The sequence below is a fragment of the Lactuca serriola genome, chromosome 5, assembly GCF_051521515.1.
Source record: "Lactuca serriola cultivar US96UC23 chromosome 5, Lser_US96UC23_V15, whole genome shotgun sequence".
Lineage (NCBI taxonomy): Eukaryota > Viridiplantae > Streptophyta > Magnoliopsida > Asterales > Asteraceae > Lactuca > Lactuca serriola.
In genome coordinates this window covers 221,088,468-221,106,900 of record NC_136412.1, presented here as the reverse complement: position 1 = coordinate 221,106,900, position 18,433 = coordinate 221,088,468, and positions in this window count along the sequence as shown.

The window sequence follows — 18,433 nt, the reverse complement described above, 5'->3', positions numbered from 1 at the left end:
TGCTTCACTTCCTCCTCCTCCTCCTCCTATTGTTCTCCCCAACCCACAAGATCGAAGAATTGAAAGGTTCAATATCACTAAAGCCCTATTGGAAATGAAACATGAAGATGGTAAACCCGTGTGTGCCCACGTTCTAGGAATGAAATCACACATTGATAGGTTGATAATGTTGGGTGTGTCATTCCCGAATGAGTTGGCTGTGAATTGGGTTTTGCAGTCACTTCCAGAATCATATAATGAGTTCAAAAGAAAGTATTATATGATGGATCATGACGACAACCTCATTGACCTAACTTACATGCTCATTGCTGCTGAATCAGAAATGATTTGGCGAAGCAATGGAGCGTATTTGTTGGGAGAGTCAACCGACCATACTTCCGAGGACGTTCTAGGAGAACCGACCTGCGTTTGCTGCCAAAAGAAAGGGCGTTGGATACAAGTCTGCCCAAAGAGCCTGAAGAGTCCAGAAGATGGGAGAGTCAAAGAGTATGGCTGCGCTTCAGGTAAAATCCACTATCTAACTCCATTAAGTTCCTATTCATTAATTCTTAATACATAATGTAATAAGATTGCATTTGAATGTTTTACAGGATCGGTGAAAAGAAAGGAAGCTTGGTGAAAGAGCAAGATGAATCTAATCACAAGGAATGGATCTTGATCGCATGGACTTGAAGATTAGATTTTGATCTTAGATAGTTATGATAGAGTTGTTAGAAATTTTTCTTTTGAAATACATAGTTTTCAATGGATTTTGCATTGTAAGGACATATGTTTTCCGCTGCTTTTATAAATAAAATAAATTTTCGTTTGACTTATTTATTTATTTGTTTATTTCCTTGCAATGAAATCGTTATGAAAATTGGTGTTTGCATATTTCTACAACAAATGGATATGATTCTTATTTATGGTGTTTATGGCAAAGTCGAGAATTTACCAAATAGGGAGAGTTTTCTCATCGCCCAAGTTTCAATTGGACAAAAATTTGGAATCATGCAACTTGGTTGCACGATGAATGAGAAATTTCATATATGGAAATTAGACTAATTCGTTGACAAGGTGTCAAGTGAAGGACTAGGAGATCAAGTACACAAAGTTGTGTGTTCATCAAAGTCCACCATAAGAGTAACGAGATATTCGTCATAATTTACTAAAGGTTTAGTAAATATGATTATACTTATAAGATTAAGTGTAATTCTAAATTGATTAAAAAGGTTTAAATCAATAGTAGAACGAATAACAAGAATCAAGTAGGCAGAAAGATAAAAGTTTCTCCATTCTAAGAAGAAGGGATAGTACCTTTTATGCTTTATGATAGGTCTTAATGATTAAGAACCATAACTCAATTGATCCTCTAAGTGAGTCTTAGTACAATTGTATGTCTAAGAAGAGGAATCAAGAATTGAAGAAATGGTTAAATCAAGAAAACAATCATACTTCGTTCCAAAACAAGTCTTAAAGTTAAGATTGTGACAATGAGTGAAAAGTATTAAAGGTTTATAACATTCATTAAATGTGGTAAGTTGTGATGTCTTGGATAAGACAAATAGTACCAATTTATTAAGTGTTTTGATAAAAGATACACTAACTCTTGAATATTTGTTTGTCAAGAAATGTTTATTGACAAAAGAATCTTATATGTCAAGGAGTCAGTGGGAGCCTTAATGGTCTTGAAACGTTTCAAGAACAAATCAAATAAACCTTAACGATCATCACTAGCACACGAGTTGAGGTTTACAACCTATCGTGTTGACAATATTTTGATTCTGTGCTGTTCCAATTAAGTTAATTATGCATGTAAGTTCTCATTTTGAATGCATAAAAGGCAAATCACCTTAATCGATGAAAGGGTACATTGATAGGAAAGGGTGAGCTGCTTAACTACTTGGAAGACATGGTGGGCAGTTGTGCTACCATAAAGGCAAGAAATCAAGATTAAGAAAGTTCGGTCCATATGAGTTTGAATTTGTCGTAAACTTTAGTTTTAACAAATTCACATGGATAGGAACACATACACCGTTCAAATCTAAGTGTCATAAGATTTCCTCCTTCATGAAAATGATTGTGAGGAAATGCTTTCACTAAGAGAGATTTTAAGAAGATAGTGATTGTAAAATTGCATTCTCGAATTCAATTATGGTTACGGTATCCCTTTCCATAATTTGAATTATGAGGTTTGGCAATTAGTCTTAATTGTTTAGAAACACATATGAACTATCGAAGGCAAAGGTGTATAAGTTCAAAAAGCCTTGATAAAAGATTATCAAAGCACTAACTATTAGGAACATGAACTTAAGAAATTCAATAAGCATTGGTTTTCTAAAAGTTAAGATGTTTATGAATACATGTCGAAGCTAGTGGGAGCATAAGTGTTATGTTTTATAATAATCATCATGATAGTGGGAGCATAAAAGTTATGATTGTATGATTATTAAGGAAAGTATTGCAAGGTTAGCAATATTAATTATAGAAAACATGAGTCATACTTTGCAAAGTCGCAATAGTTGAAGAGTTGTTTTGCTATAATTAAGGGAGAGAATATTATGCTTCATTTCAAATCTAAAGGTTTAGGTTGAGAAATGTTAATAAAATTTAGTCAAAGGTACAAAGTGTGTTCTTAAAATTTCGATTATGATTACGACATTCCTCTTCACAATTCGAATTTTGAGAACATAGCAAATAAAACATTATGCGTCGTGTCCCATACGCTTCGGGTATAGGATCGATTGCATATGCTTTAATGTTTGACCATTCTAAAATTTTCCAAATGTCGAGTGCATTTAGAGGGAATCCAAGTTCGACGAGGATTGGTCGCTTGTGAGTAGTTAGAACTATAGTATTGGAAAATATGGAAATGTTTCCATATTGGATGGACCATATCGACATCATTACGAATAGATAAGATTCTATTAAGAATGAGTTGTCATATGGAACATATGGAAGTGTGTCCATATTGGGAATTGAATACTGAGAAATCTATGATTAGATTGGAAACTTTTATGCAAAAGGATGTTCAAAGGAATGTACTTTGAGAGAGAGACATCATATCTAAGGAATTGTCTTGTAACAATCTCTGATAGAGGACTTTGTAATATCATTGGCAATAGTCTTTGTGACTTTGGTGCAGTGACATTACGAAAGGATCGTTGCATAAAGTGTTAGAATCTAGCATATTCTATAAGTAACAAGAAATTGATATTCTTTAACTTATGAAAAACGGATTTGGAGTTGTGAAATGAGAAGGATTGGAAATGTGTTCAATGTGATCTATTTCACAAAGTAAGAACCATAGGTAAACATTGTGTGCATGCTAGGAGCATGGGACAAGTGTTGGAATTCAAGTAAGAAGTTGATTACCCGAAACGACAAATAATGAGTAATCAATATGGTGATAAATAAAAGGTGTTTTATTTATACTCAAAGGGTTGAGGCCATATGGGATTAGTATTATTTTTGTGTTTCACATTTGCATGTTTTGACTTCCAGAATAATTGAGTTTATTAAGAATAATCGAATTATTCAAACGGGCCACAGTCGTTCATATGTTGGAAGTAGATATGAATGAAGACTGTCGTGAATTGGTGTGTGGATTGTTTAAAGAGCATTAGACATAAGCAAATGTTTGCTGTAACGTTCATGAGTGCTTACGAATATGATTTGAGCATTGGATTAAACCCACGCTCACTTGGATCACTCCATGAATTGTATCACGAGTGATTGGTGAGACGATAACATCTTATATTCTTGAAACCGAGATGTGCGAGTTGTATCTTGCGAATCGGTTGCACATTGATAATATGTAAACGCACTAGTAACTTGGTGTTATAAAACATATTGTTGTGTGTGATTCGGTGCGTGAGTGCAAGCGAGCATTGTATCAAAGTTTATCCATTCCTTTTATTCAAAGTAGGATAAAAGCGACATCTTTGGGCCCCTCGATGATTTTGTGATGACAAACGTAAATGCTCGGCCGAGCTAGGGCTAATTTGATTTGTTCAATTAGTCAGTCGTCAAATCGGGAATCGAGATATAGTACAAAGAGAATGATTTGAAATCATATCTCATATGATATCTAGAATGGAGGAATATATGATCCCTTATCTAAGGACACGCGTATTTGATATGATCAGAGTTAACAGCGGCTTTGGAAAGCAATGATTGCAGATCGGGATCCGAAGTCATACGCAGAATAGTTATTAGACTTATCCAAGTGGGAGACTGTTAGATTAGTGTCTAAGTCCATAACTATTTTGGTATGTACTTGACCCGATGGTGCATGGTCCTTGTGGGTTGCCTTCACCAAAGCAACTTGATTGGAGAAATAAATAAAGAGAGAGAGAGAGGTTATTATGATTTATTAATATGTTATAAGAATAATATATTAAAGGAGAAATCATATTTGTTTAATTAATATTGGTCAATAATTAATTAAGAATTAACTTTGTGATCAAGTGTAATTAATTAAACCAGAGGGGCTGAATTGTAATTATGTGATAGTTACAAAATAAGGTAAGGATTATCTTATATATATGGTGAATGAATTTGAGGTGTAAATCCCTTAGAATTCGACTAGGATAAGGGTTTCTAGGACTTATCTTATGGTTGCTTGGTGGACAAGCAACTAGATAAGGATAAGGACTAAAACCTTAATCTTTACACCTATATAAACCCCCTAGGGCTTAGGAATTCGTCTAACCCTTCCCAAGAGGTCCTAAGGACGAATTATAACCTCGCTCCTCTCTCTTTATACCTTCTCCACTTGCTCTTGGTGTTTGTAAGCCATTAGAGGAGTGACACTTGTGACTCTAAGCCTTCCAAAGTCAATTCAAGGAGGAATTGGGATTATTATTGCTACATAACAATCAAGGTAATATCTTAAACCTAATTATATGTTAATATTGATTTCCATATGCTAGAATTAGGGTTTATAGTCTTGGATTCAAAGCATGTACAATAGAGAAACCTAGATCCAAGCATTAGGGTTTGTATGAGCACATAGGATGTCTTATGACCAAAACCCATCAACTCTCTCATTCTGTCTCTAGAACCCCTGACCGTAAACTCTGAAACACCCTCATTTCTCTTGGAAAACCATCAGGAAACACTTCTGGAGGTAGTGTAGGAGCATCTAAAACACTTTTTCATCGAAACCATCGTCATTGTTCTTGAGTTTACGGTCAATATTCATAGACCGTAAACCCATTTACGGTCAATCTTCATAGACCCTAAACCCGTTTACGGTCGATCTACAAAGGCCGTAAACTCAGTTTACGAGCGTAAACCCTAGTTCACATTCGTAAACTGCCCGTCGACCGTAAAATGTCCTCACGATCGTAAACACCTTTTAAGTGGTGCAGTTGTCTGAAAACCCACCTTCCTCGATTCGAACAAGTCCCGGTAACATTCCTTAACCGAAAACAAATGTTTCTCAAACACTTTATCTAAGGAAATCTCAAATTTAGAAACATATATGTATTTATTTGATATTAGGATTCTGTTAAGTGTCACGTACAACCACTCGAGGATCTTCATTCCAGTAAACGTCGTCACACAACAACAGTGAGTTCATAGCCCTATGCTTTTTCCGAGTTTTCCATGTTTTCAGGGGGGGGGGGGAATACAAGCAAAAGTACAAGGAAACTTGTGATCAAAGTACATTATTTTATGTTCAGAATGCTTTTATCACAGAAAACAATTTTACCAAACGACTAAGAAATAAACTCGTAGAAACAGTTTTCAAAACTAAAGCAATGAACTCGTGAATCGTACCGTAAAATGTGTTATTTTATAAAGGATTCATACAGATCATAAACAAGATTTTCAGTATTCTTACTTGTAAATTGCTAGTCTAAAGTTGGAGACACGTCCTTGGTAACACCCCCACAAAATCAGGGTGAGGATTAGCACTTGTAACCAGAATCTCTTGGAGGGAGAACGTGACTGTTGTGTGTAGATCTATACGGGACTGACTATCCCGCACCTTACTGCTAGCTACACATGGACCGACAAGTCCAGGGGTGACAAAGTCATAAAAAGATATTGGCCCCGTTACGTGCCATATCAAGTCTAAGTACGGTTATGACACTCGTAACCTAGATAACAGTAATTTACTTTTGTAATAATGAAACAAGTGAGCTAACCTCAAAATAATAACCGATTTGATTACTAGAGGGTATTAATATACCCTTTGGATTTAGTTCACCACATGTTTATTAGTTTTATTTATGTAATAAGGCTAATACACCTCACCGGGAGCAAACAGGGGTTTTCAAGAAAACTACGTTTAACGATATAAGTATAGTAGATACTTGTACACCTCAGACTAGAACAGATAACCAATCATCTACTTTTAAGGGAAAATATGGGATTTTCCTGGGATAACTCGATTTCTTATAAATATATTGTTCAACAAGTAACTAATGGATGTTCAACCACACTTTCTATAAGAAAATATAGGATCTTCTTGGGAAACACTTTTCAAAGGATCAAAGAAAATTTTTTCACCAAAACAAAATTCTTATGAACTCACCAGCTTTATGCTGATACTCTGTCAAACTGCTTGTATTCTTAGGGCAACAATAGACAGGTACTCTTTCCAACTTTTGGAGAAGACGAAGCATTTTGGAGTCACGTCTTTTACCTTTGTTATATACTGTTATGTACAAACTATGTTTTCAAATAGATGTAAATAATCATATTGTAATGTCATGGTTGTGTTTACTTTTCTTACTATGATACAACTATTGTGATACTACGCATGACGTCACCCGCCCCCGGACGTTTCCGCCATTGTCTTCTGACGGTTCGGGGGTGTGAGAAATTGGTATCAGAGGTTTTGTTTATAGTGAACTAAGTATATCAAACCTTGCATGGTATATATTTATAAACACTAAGGGGGCCGAAGCGCTCTGAACTAAAAGTATACTTTAAAAATATAAGAATTTTTACGAAAAGTATACAAGTATACCTACACACCAGAAATAGATTCATGTGTAGAACAAAACAAAAGTGTTTGGATGTTGGATACTACGGTTAAACCTAGGCAGTTATGTAATCATGTCTAGGGTCAATATAGCCTGATAAACTATATTTATTCGAGACATGATGAAAATGTGCTTGGGGGTGACTGTGGTGTTACAGCAGGCCTAAAGCTTACCAAGTATTACTACCACAAAATATCGATAGAACAAGACAGACAACTTAAAATACTATAGGAGTATTTTACTTAGAGCCAAATACACTGTAGAGACTCGTTCCAAGTGTTGCTACTTAGTCTTTCTTAGCGATAATTTTACTTGCGTTAGTAATCCTTTCTTGTTTATCACTTAGTAGAACACTTTATCTATCATATAGAGATATACCTTGTTTCATATCTCTTGATTCAAAAGTCAAAAGGGTCTTATCATTTTCTTCTTCTTAATACAGTACAAGATGCCTCCAAAGAAAAGACCCAACAAAAAGAACAACAATCCTCCAATAGATCCAGCTCCTCCACCTCCTCAGTTTGATCCGATTATGTTTCAAGCAGCGGTTACCGTCACTGTTTCCGCTGCAATGGCTCAGATAAACCCGGGAGGTTCTAGCGGATCAAGAAGTGGTACTTATTCCCAAAATCATGGAGGTAGTCAAGGACACCAAAAGGAGTGCTCCTATAAAGACTTTATAAACGCAAAGCCCATATCTTTCGATGGCAATGGAGGTGTTATTGCCCTGACTCGATGGTTCGAGAAGATCGAGTCTATCTTTGAAATTTGCTCTTGTTCACCGCTTGCGCTTTCACTAACAAAGCCCTGACCTGGTGGAATGGTCATGTCAAATCCCTGACCCTTCCTGTAGCGAATGCTATGGGTTGGGAGAGCTTGAAGGAGATCATGCTTGCTGAGTACTACCCACGGTGCAAAATGCAGAAGCTAGAACACGAAATCTGGAACCTAACGATGAAGGGTTCCGATATCACTACCTACACCACTAGATTTTGTGATCTGGCTCTCCTTTTTCTGGGAATGGTCACCCAGGAGAGCAAGAAAATATAGAGGTACATATGGGGACTAACACAACCAACAAACGGAAACGTCTTAGATGCTCGACCAGCTACATTTAATAGCGCCAAGTGTCTGGCGTAGACTTTGATCGATCATGAAGTTGATCTCGATTAGGTAACAACTGTTCCTGAACCAAAGAAGGAGGGTGGTGGGAAGAAGAAATGTTGGAACAAGCGCAAGGGCCAGTCCTCTCAAGATCCCTCCAAGAAACAACAAATTGTGGTAGTCCATGCTGTTACTACTCTTGCTACAGTCCCCATTACTCCAACAAACCCCAGTCGCTATGTTGGGAAACTACCTCTGTGCAACAAGTGCAACTACCACCATTAGGCATATTGTCGGGAAATGGCATGCACCAGCTGTGGCAAAAAGGGGCACACAGCTCGAGTTTGCAAGACACCATTCCAACCAACCAATCAGGCATCTAGAGTAGGTGTCGGTCAAGCTTCTTACGGTTGTGGGGAGGTCGGACATTACAAGAGAAACTGCCCCAAGACAGCAATAGGCAGCAACACAGGAAGGGTGCTGGCAATGCGCCAGGAGGAAGCGGTCGCTGATCCAACAGTTGTTTCAGGTACGTTCCTCCTCAACAACTCTAATACATGCATTCTTTTCGATTCTGGTGTGGAGAGAAGTTTTGTCAGTCATGCATTCAAACATCTTCTCAAACATAAACCCCAACCTTTAACATAAACATTTACCGTTGAGATGGCTAATGACGAGAAAGAAAGCACTAACGACATATTTGTAGGCTGTACCATTACCCTGAACGATCATTCTTTTTCCATCAATATTATACCGGTTTCCATAAAGAGTTTCGATGTCATCGTTGGCATTGATTGGTTGAGCCCCAATCGTGCTGATATCCTGTGCTACGAAAAATCTATCCGCCTCAATCTTCACTCTGGCAAAGCCCTCATGATTTATGGCGATAAACTCAGTTCAAACCTTTGCATCATCTCGTGCATCAAAGCCCATAAACTTTTGCGAAAGGAGTGTCATGCTTTCCTAGCCCATGTCATTAACGAGAACCAGCAAGTTAAAGACCTCGAGAGCATCCCCGAAGTTTGCAACTTTCTTGATGTATTTCCCGAAGAGCTTCCGGGAATTCCTCCCGAACACCAAGTCGAGTTCCCGATCGACTTAATCCCTGGAGCTACCCCTGTAGCTAAATCCCCATACCGCTTAGCACCAACAGAAATGCAGGAGTTATCCAGTAAGCTCAATGAGCTGCTCAGTAAAGGATTCATCATACCGAGTTCCTCACCTTGGGGAGCCCCGGTTTTATTTGTGAAAAAGAAGGATGGATCTTTTCGTATGTGCATCGACTACCGCGAACTGAACAAACTCACCATTAAGAACCTTTATCCTCTTCCTCGGATCGATGAACTCTTCAACCAACTTCAAGGAGCCAGCTACTTCTCGAAAATAGACCTAAGATTAGGGTACCATCAGCTATGAGTCCAAGAGAGTGATGTTCCTAAGACATCATTTCGGACTCGCTATGGTCACTACGAGTTCGTAGTAATGCCTTTCGGTCTATCCAACGCACAGGCAATATTCGTGGACCTGATGAATTGGGTGTGCCGTCCTTTGCTAGACAAGTTCTTTATCGTATTCATCGACGATATACTTGTCTATTCCAGAAGCGAGGAAGATCACAGACAGCACTTGAGATTGGTGTTGGATACTCTAAGGACCGAGAATCTATATATGAAATTCTCCAAGTGCGAATTCTGGATTCGAAAAGTAACTTTCCTAGGTTACGTGGTAAGCAAGGAAGGCATACACGTGGACCCCTCAAAAATCAAAGTGATTGAGAACTGGTCAGCACCGAAGATGACCACAAAAATCCGTTAATTCTTGGGTCTCGCTGGCTATTATCATAGGTTTATCCAGAATTTCTCCAGAATTGCCAAACCCTTAATCACTCTGACCTAGAAAGGTGTACCCTTTTGTTGGAGTGAAAAGCAAAACACTGAGTTACAGACATTAAAGCAGGCCCTATGCAGCGCACCTATGTTGTCTCTGCCCGAAGGGACGGAGGACTTCGTTGTTTACTGTGATGCATCCAATCAGGGTTTAGGCTGTGTGCTTATGCAGCGGGGGAAACTTATTGCCTGTTCCTCAAGACAGCTGAAAGCACACGAAGTCAACTACACAACTCACGACTTAGAGTTGGGAGTTGTAGTCTTCGCATTGAAGATATGGAGGCATTATCTCTACGGAACCAAGTGCACGATCTTCACTGACCATAAAAGCCTGTAGCACATCTTCGACTAGAAGGAGTTGAAGATGACACAACGGCGATGGGTAGAGCTACTCAACGATTATGAGTTCGAAATATGCTACCATCACTGCAAGGCCAATGTGGTGGTAGATGCCCTTAGCCGGAAGGAATGCTCAGGTCGTAAGATGAAGGCACTGACAATGACCATCCATTCCTACTTATCAAATCAGAGAGGCTCAGCAGGAAGCCTTAAAACCAGATAACATGTCGGATGAAGCCTTGATAGGAATGGAGAAGATCTTAGAGATCAAGGGAGACAGAGTATATTATTTCATGAATCGGATCTGGACCCCAAAGTTCGGTGGTTACAGAGAGGTTGTCATAACGAAGCTCACAAGACCAGATACTCCGTTCATCCAGGTTCGGACAAGATGTACCTTGATCTCAAGAAACTGTATTGGTGGCCAAACATGAAAACAGATATCGCTACCTCCGTGGGCAAGTGCCTGAATTGCGCCAAGGTGAAGGTCGAATATCAGAAGCCCTCAGGTCTGCTCCAGCAGCTAGAGATACCTGAGTGGAAGTGGGAGAGGATTACCATGGATTTTATCACCAAATTACCCAAATCTCTGAGTGGGTGCGATACCATCTAGGTAATAGTCGATCGATTGACAAAATCTTCCCACTTCCTACCAATCAAAGAAACCTTCAAGATGGAAAGGCTCACGCGAATCTACATTCAAGAGATAGTTCGGTTGCACAATTTGCATGTGTCCATTATCTCCGATCGAGATAGCAGGTTAACATCGAGGTTTTGGCAGTCCCTACAAAAAGCTCTTGGAACTAAGTTGGATATGAGTACAACTTACCACCCTTATACAGATGGGCAAAGTGACAGAACCATCCAGACCTTGGAAGACATGTTACGAACATGTGTCATCGACTTCGGTAAGTCATGGGACACCCATTTGCCCTTCGTCGAATTTTCCTACAACAACAGTTATCATACCGGCATCAAGGATGCACCATTCGAAGCCCTCTATGGCCGCAAGTGCGGATCCCCTATGTGCTGGGCTAAGGTGGGTGACACGCAGCTGGCCAAGGAACAAGTCCCTGACAGCACCCTCACTGGTCCAGAAATCATCCGCGGAACTATAAAAAGATCATTTTAATCCGTGAACGACTGAAAGCCTCAACAGACAGACAAAAGAGATACGCCGCTAAACGACGAAAACCCTTGGAGTTCCAGGTTGGTGACCGGGTTCTATTGAAGGTCTCGCCCTGGAAAGGCATGATACGCTTCGGAAAGTGTGGAAAGCTGAATCCGAGATACATAGGACCATTCGTAATCCTCGCTAGGATCGGTCCCGTAGCATACAAACTCCGTTTACCTCAAGAGCTTAGTAGCATACATCCTGTCTTACACGTCTCGAATCTTAAAAAGTGATTATCCGACGAGACCCTTACGATCCCTCTCGATGAGATTGAAATCAACGAGAACCTGAACTTCGTGGAAGAACCGGTCGAAATCATGAATAGAGAGATCACATGAACGAAAAAAGTCGCATCCCGATAGTGAAGGTTCGCTGGAATGCCAAGCGGGGACCTGAATTCACTTGGGAGCGCGAAGATCAGATGAAAGAGAAGTATCCACATCTCTTTCCAAATCCATGATTTGTATTCTATGTTTGAATTTCGGAACGAAATTCCCTCCAATGGGGGGATTATGTGACAACCTGAAACTTTTTCTGTTATCTTTACCCAATTTTCGTTTATAAAAATTTGGGTTTTATTAAACTCCGTCAAATTTCTATGTTTGGGAAAGACTTTATGTTTTTAAATAAATAATATGTACTTTATACAAGTCGGAATAAACTGGAAATCACGCGAAAACACAAAACCTCACTCGAAAACACCGAGTCCACGGCCAGGACGAGTTTACGGCTGTAAAGTCGTGTACAACCGTAAACCCTGTTTATGGTCGGTACAACTGTAAACCCTGTTTATGGTCGGTGTCATGTGGACCCCACCCACCGACCACAAAATCCCCTATTAGTATGAGACCCCACCCTCATTTGAACACTTTTGACTAGAAACTCTCTCATTCTCTCTTTAGAACCCCTGACCGTAAACTCCGAAACACCGTCATTTCTCTTGGAAAACCATCAGGAAACACTTATGGAGGTAGTGTAGGAGCATTTAAAACACGTTTTAATCGAAACCAGCATCACTGTTCTTGAGTTTCGGTCAATCTTCATAGACCATAAACCTGTTTACGGTCAATCTTCAAAGGCCGTAAAATCATTTTACGACCGTAAAACCTAGTTCACGTCCGTAAACTGCCTATCGACCGTAAACTCTCCTGACGACCGTAAGCCTTTTAAGTGGTGCAGTTGTCCGAAAACCCACCATCCTCGATTCGAACAAGTCCCGTTAACATTCCTTAACCGAAAACAAGTGTTTTTCTAACACTTTATCCAACGAAATCGCTAATTTAGATACATATATGTATTTATTTGATATTAGGATTCTGATAAGTGTCACATACAACTAATCGAGGATCTTCATTCCAGTCAATGTCTTCACACAATAATAGTGAGTTCATACCCTAATGATTTTTCCGAGTCTTCCATGTTTTCATGGGGGAATACAAGAAAAAAGTACAAGGAAACTTGTGGTCAAAGTATATTATTTTATGTTCAGAATGATTTTAACACAGAAAATAGTTTTACCAAACGATTAAGAAAGCAACTCGTAGAAACAGTTTTCAAAACTAAAGCAATGAACTCGTGAATCATATCGTAAAATGTGTTATTTTATAAAGGATTCATACAGATCATAAACAGGATTTTCATTATTATTACTTGTAAATTGTTAATCTAAAGTTGGAGACGCGTCTTTGGTAACACCCCCACAAAATCTGGGTGTAGGCTTAACACTTGTAACAAGAATCTCTTGGAGGGAGAACGTAACTATTGTGTATAGATCTATACGAGACCGACTATCCCGCACCTTACTGTTATCCATAGTTGGACCAAGAAGTCCAGGGGTAACAAAGTCATAAAAAGATACTGGCCCCGTTACGTGCCATATCAAGTCTAAGTACAGTTATGACACTCGCAACCTAGATAACAGTAATTTACTTTTGTAATAATGAAACAAGTGAACTAACCTCAAAGTAATAACCGATTTGATTACTAGAGGGTATTAATAATACCCTTAGGATTTAGTTCACCACATATTTATTAGTTTTATTTATGTAAGAAGGCTAATACACCTCATAGGGAGCAAATAGGGTTTTTATAGAAAACTATGTCAATCAATATAAGTATTGTAAATATCTGTACACCTCAGACTAAAACAGATAACCAATCATCAACTTTTAAGGAAAATATGGGATTTTCCTGGTATAACTCGATTTCTTATAAACAGATTGTTCAACAAGTAACTAATGGATGTTCGAACACACTTTCTATAAGAAAATATAGGATTTTCTTGGGAAACACTTTTCAAAGGATGAAAGAAACATTTTTCCGCAAAACTAAATACTTATGAACTTACCAGCTTTATGCCGATACTCTTTAAAACTGCTTGTATTCTCAGAGGAACAATAGACAGGTACTCTTGCCAACTTTTGGAGAAGACAGAGCATTTTGGAGTCACATCTTTTACCTTTATTATATACTGTTATGTACAAACTATGTTTTCAAATAGATGTAAATAATCATATTGTAATGTAGTGGTTGTGTTTACTTTGTTTGCTATGATACAACTGTTGTGATACTACGCATGATGTTACCCACCCCCAGACGTTTCTGCCTTTGTCTTCTGACGGTTCGGGGGTGTGACAACTCAAGATCTACATTAGTATAATACTATAACAATAACACGATAACAAGTTTATGATAGTTGTATAGATACAAAATAATTATATCCCGATTAACGAACATACTATCATATAATTATAGTATTAACTTGTATTCAATATTTAGCATGCGTTTTCCCCCAAAAACATTAAAAAGTGGGGTCGTGAAACTCACCTTAATATCATGCTTTGATAGAATCTAACTGAAAATAGTCAGCGGTTCGCGATCACCGGGCTCGGGAAGCGAAACAGCTTCAGCAAACGAGAGAGAAGGGAGGAGATCAGGTGTGAGAAAGCAAATGGCAAAACTTGCTATTTATAAGATGATTTTTGGCCCTTACGACGTGAGAAATGATAGGTTCACGTAGTGAGTTATGGTAAGAGTTATCCCATAGCTTTAACGCGTGTTTTCTAGCCCCGATTCGTGTCCTGCAGCGTCCTCACGTCATGAGAAAACCTTGCTCACGTCGTGAGCTTTTGGGTTATCGTTTTGTATACTTCTAGCTTCAAAATATGGCGTTTTGACTTCTCACGTCCTGTGTTTTTATGCTCACGTCGTGAGTCCAGTCAGATTAGGGTTTTTGACACGTGTCGTGCTCTCAAATAGTTGTAACTTCGGAAGGCCATAACTTTTGTGTACGAACTCTGTTTTTGACGTTCTTTATATCCACGCGTAGGTATTTACGAGTATTACAACTCTCTTTTAGACTCCAATAGGTAATTCTAATTGTATTTTAAATTCCTCTTATTATAGAGATTTATAGTGTTCGGTTTATCGTTACTTCTTCACCCGAAGTCAAATTTAGACGTTCACTATATTTTTGGAATCGTATGGACATATACTTTGAGTTGTATCATAAACGTTCTTACTTGTATTAGAATTTATCACGAATTGCATATTAAGTTTGTCACTTTACTAATTTAACAAAATCACATTACATGATTGGCATAATCACATGTGATTTTTGTTGACCTATTTTGACGGGTGTTACAGTATGCAACTTTAGATACATCATTATTCCTAGAAGCATGGTGTTGTATGTGACTAAATCTCCGTAAGTTTATCATCAGCGAGATCATCTGTTGAGAACATTGAGTCATCATCTCACGTTGATTGTCTAGCACTGTCTAAACTCTCAAAATGAGATTGCTTAGTACAAATAAAAAATATATTAATAGAAAGTTCAGGGTGTTTATTTTTAATTTAATCATTTTTAGCTGACCATGTCCTTAGAAGCATGCTTGCCTTATGTATCAAGTCTCATGTTCTGCTGAAACATTAAGCATAACCCAATGGCTTACCCTGATTACATAGTCATCAATGTAAAAGATGCTTTTCAGGTACTTAAAAGGCAAAGGGTTATTTATGCCCTAACCTCCTAGTTTGAGGTATGACATGGTACCATTATGAATTTACGGTGAATTTTTGATTTTATATTGCAACTTAGTTTATGATACGAAAGTTTAGACCACTTTTTGTTGATAAGTTCAAATGTTAATGATTCATGTTGATTTCATCTCAACATGACTGAAACCATCCATTCTCTTCACAAGTCTTCTAATACAAAATTTGATGATTCATTGTGCAAAACCACACACTGATAAAAGTTCGAAAGTCTGTCTCAATGGTTAGTCTGTTTACCATAGGCAATCGGTATTCTTACCCTTACATTCTTCTTTAATGTTTTATGATTCAACGTAAAGCAGCATACACTGATGATAGCTTGAAAAATCTATGCAGATGGGTATATCATTCTTCGTAATATATTACACTAACCTATCTACTCTTACCATTTTTCTTCTAATAAAAGAGATTTATAATTCAACGTATGAAACCACACGCCGATGAGATCTTGAAATACTATGCTAGTTAATAGTAGTTTAAGCCCAGTCTATTAGGAGGCATCACAAACTTACTACAATACATGTTGAAACTCTATTCTGCTCGAGTTAGCTACTGATGTCAACAATGGGAACAAAATCTTGGTAAAGATGAAAATCTCAAGCACATTCTAAAGGGGAGTCGAGTCAAGCTATGAAAAGCAAATTCTAAGGGGAAGTCGAATCAAGCTAAGAAAATCACATTCTAAGGGGGGGGGGGGAGGATTTCAAGCTAAGAAAAGCAAATTCTAAGGGGGAGTCGATTCAAGCTGATGCCAATGTTCAAGCTCATTATCTATTCGTCTATGGTCTGCTACAATTCATAAATGTTTGATAAGTCGTTCATCTTCTTAGGGGGAGCATTTGTTAAAACTTCAAAAATCAAGATTTCATTCTTACTCTCAGGGGGAGCACGAGCCAAACTCATTTTGCTTATATACAAAAGAATGTTAGTGTTGACATCATCATATAGTGGGTAATTCTAAGGTCACACCTTATGATCGGATGAGTCACACATCGGACACGCTGATCTGTCAGCGTCAGGGTGTACAACATCAACATATCAAGCTTATCAGCGTTAGGTTACAGTTTAGTTAATCGATTGTAATTCTTTGTATTTTAGGAAGATATCGTTGTATATTAGGTAATGATATAGATAAGTATACATTAGATACAATCCTTTCAATAAAAGGATATACATGTATAGATTAGTATATATGCAACATTAAGGAAAACCCTGATGTTGTCGTGGTGGTGGTGATTATGACCGTGACTTTGTGTCAATCGTCTATGTGACAAACTCGTCGTCTTGGTGAAGAAAAAAATCTTTCTTGGTAAAAGAAACAATTTGGAGAACTTCTGTGTCTTTTACTTTCTGTTTATTATTTTGCATAGATTAGTTTAACGTTTTGTTATTCATGCTTGAAGTGTATCCAACCCATACAAACCTTCAGTTATATAGGTAAAAATACATCTTTTATATCATTAGGCATCTTATGTTACCTTGATTTTTGTTCTTGTCAGATGAATGATGTTCTCATTGGTATCAAGCGGGATGTTTAGAATGTCGAGGATGGTGATGATGGGGTCATTGGTAGCATACCAATAAGGTATGTGGACATGTATGTAATGGTTACTGAATGTTCTAGTGATTTTATATAGAGTCGAAGGTTAAATAACAAATTACATCATTTATCTATACAAGCATATTATATGCGTCATGAAACCAGTTCCAACTCGAGATGCAAACAACATAGTTTTGTGGATTTGGTAAAAGGAAGAGAATTTTCATGTTCATCGGAGAAGTTGGGGATTCTAAAGAGGGAGCACATGTAAGATATTTTAAGATGTCATTATTGAATTAGTTGGGTTTTTAGATATGAAGACTTCACGAAATGATTGGAGGTAGTATTATAGAGGACATTATAGATAACATTTTACAATATCTGAACATGTATTATTATAAATTACAATATAATTGTTTATTTCATTAAGTAGTATGTTTAAAATCTATTTCGACGTATCGAACATATATTTGTTGTGAGTATCATTAATGGTATTCTTGGTTGAGTATTATGTTACGAGTCTCTTTAATTACTATTAACACGCTGTCGCACGCGTATTAAACAAGTAAATTAGCAATGCTAGTTGCACTAAAAAGATAGCATAGGGAAGCAAGGTTGAATCCTCAGGGACACAACCTAAAAGTCAATGCCTTTTTGCATCAGACACCTCTAGTCAAGAAACAGAATATAAAAAGGGGGGTTTTGATTAAAACTAATAACTTGAAATGCAGTGATAATAAAGTAAACAAAAATCAATAATAAAAATGGTTTCAGCTCTGCTGCGACTTTCCTAATCATGCAACCAACCCAGATCTGATTATTTAAGTTGCGTTCTGTCTAAGCTGGTACTGTGAAAAACTAACAAGCTTTAGTATAATCTCTTTTACCTAAATTAGTTAATCAAAAAAAGTTCTTCAATTAACCCTAACTTTTTACTGTTTAATTAAACAAGCTCTTAATTTAGATCAAAAAAGTTGCATTAAGTTCTTTGTCAGATTCCCAGCAATACCCAATATTTCTCACAAGCTCGGAAGCGTAAAGATATGATTTTTATATTTTATAATAAAGTCAAATCCTAAACACGGAACCGATTTATTACCTGTTACTTATTACCAGCTGATAAGAACAATTACAGATTCTATAACTGATTAACATGAATGATTAAACCCTAGTTAGGTGATTAGACTAACAAGAATCAAAATCAAACATTCATTAAAGAACAAAACTAAAGAATCTAGATAGAAACACAAATAAAAAAATCAGATGTAATGATCAATCACATGAAAAGTACTTGTCTTTGCAGAACTGAAAATTAAGGTTTTAGCCAGACATGGCTAAAATCTGATAAAAACAA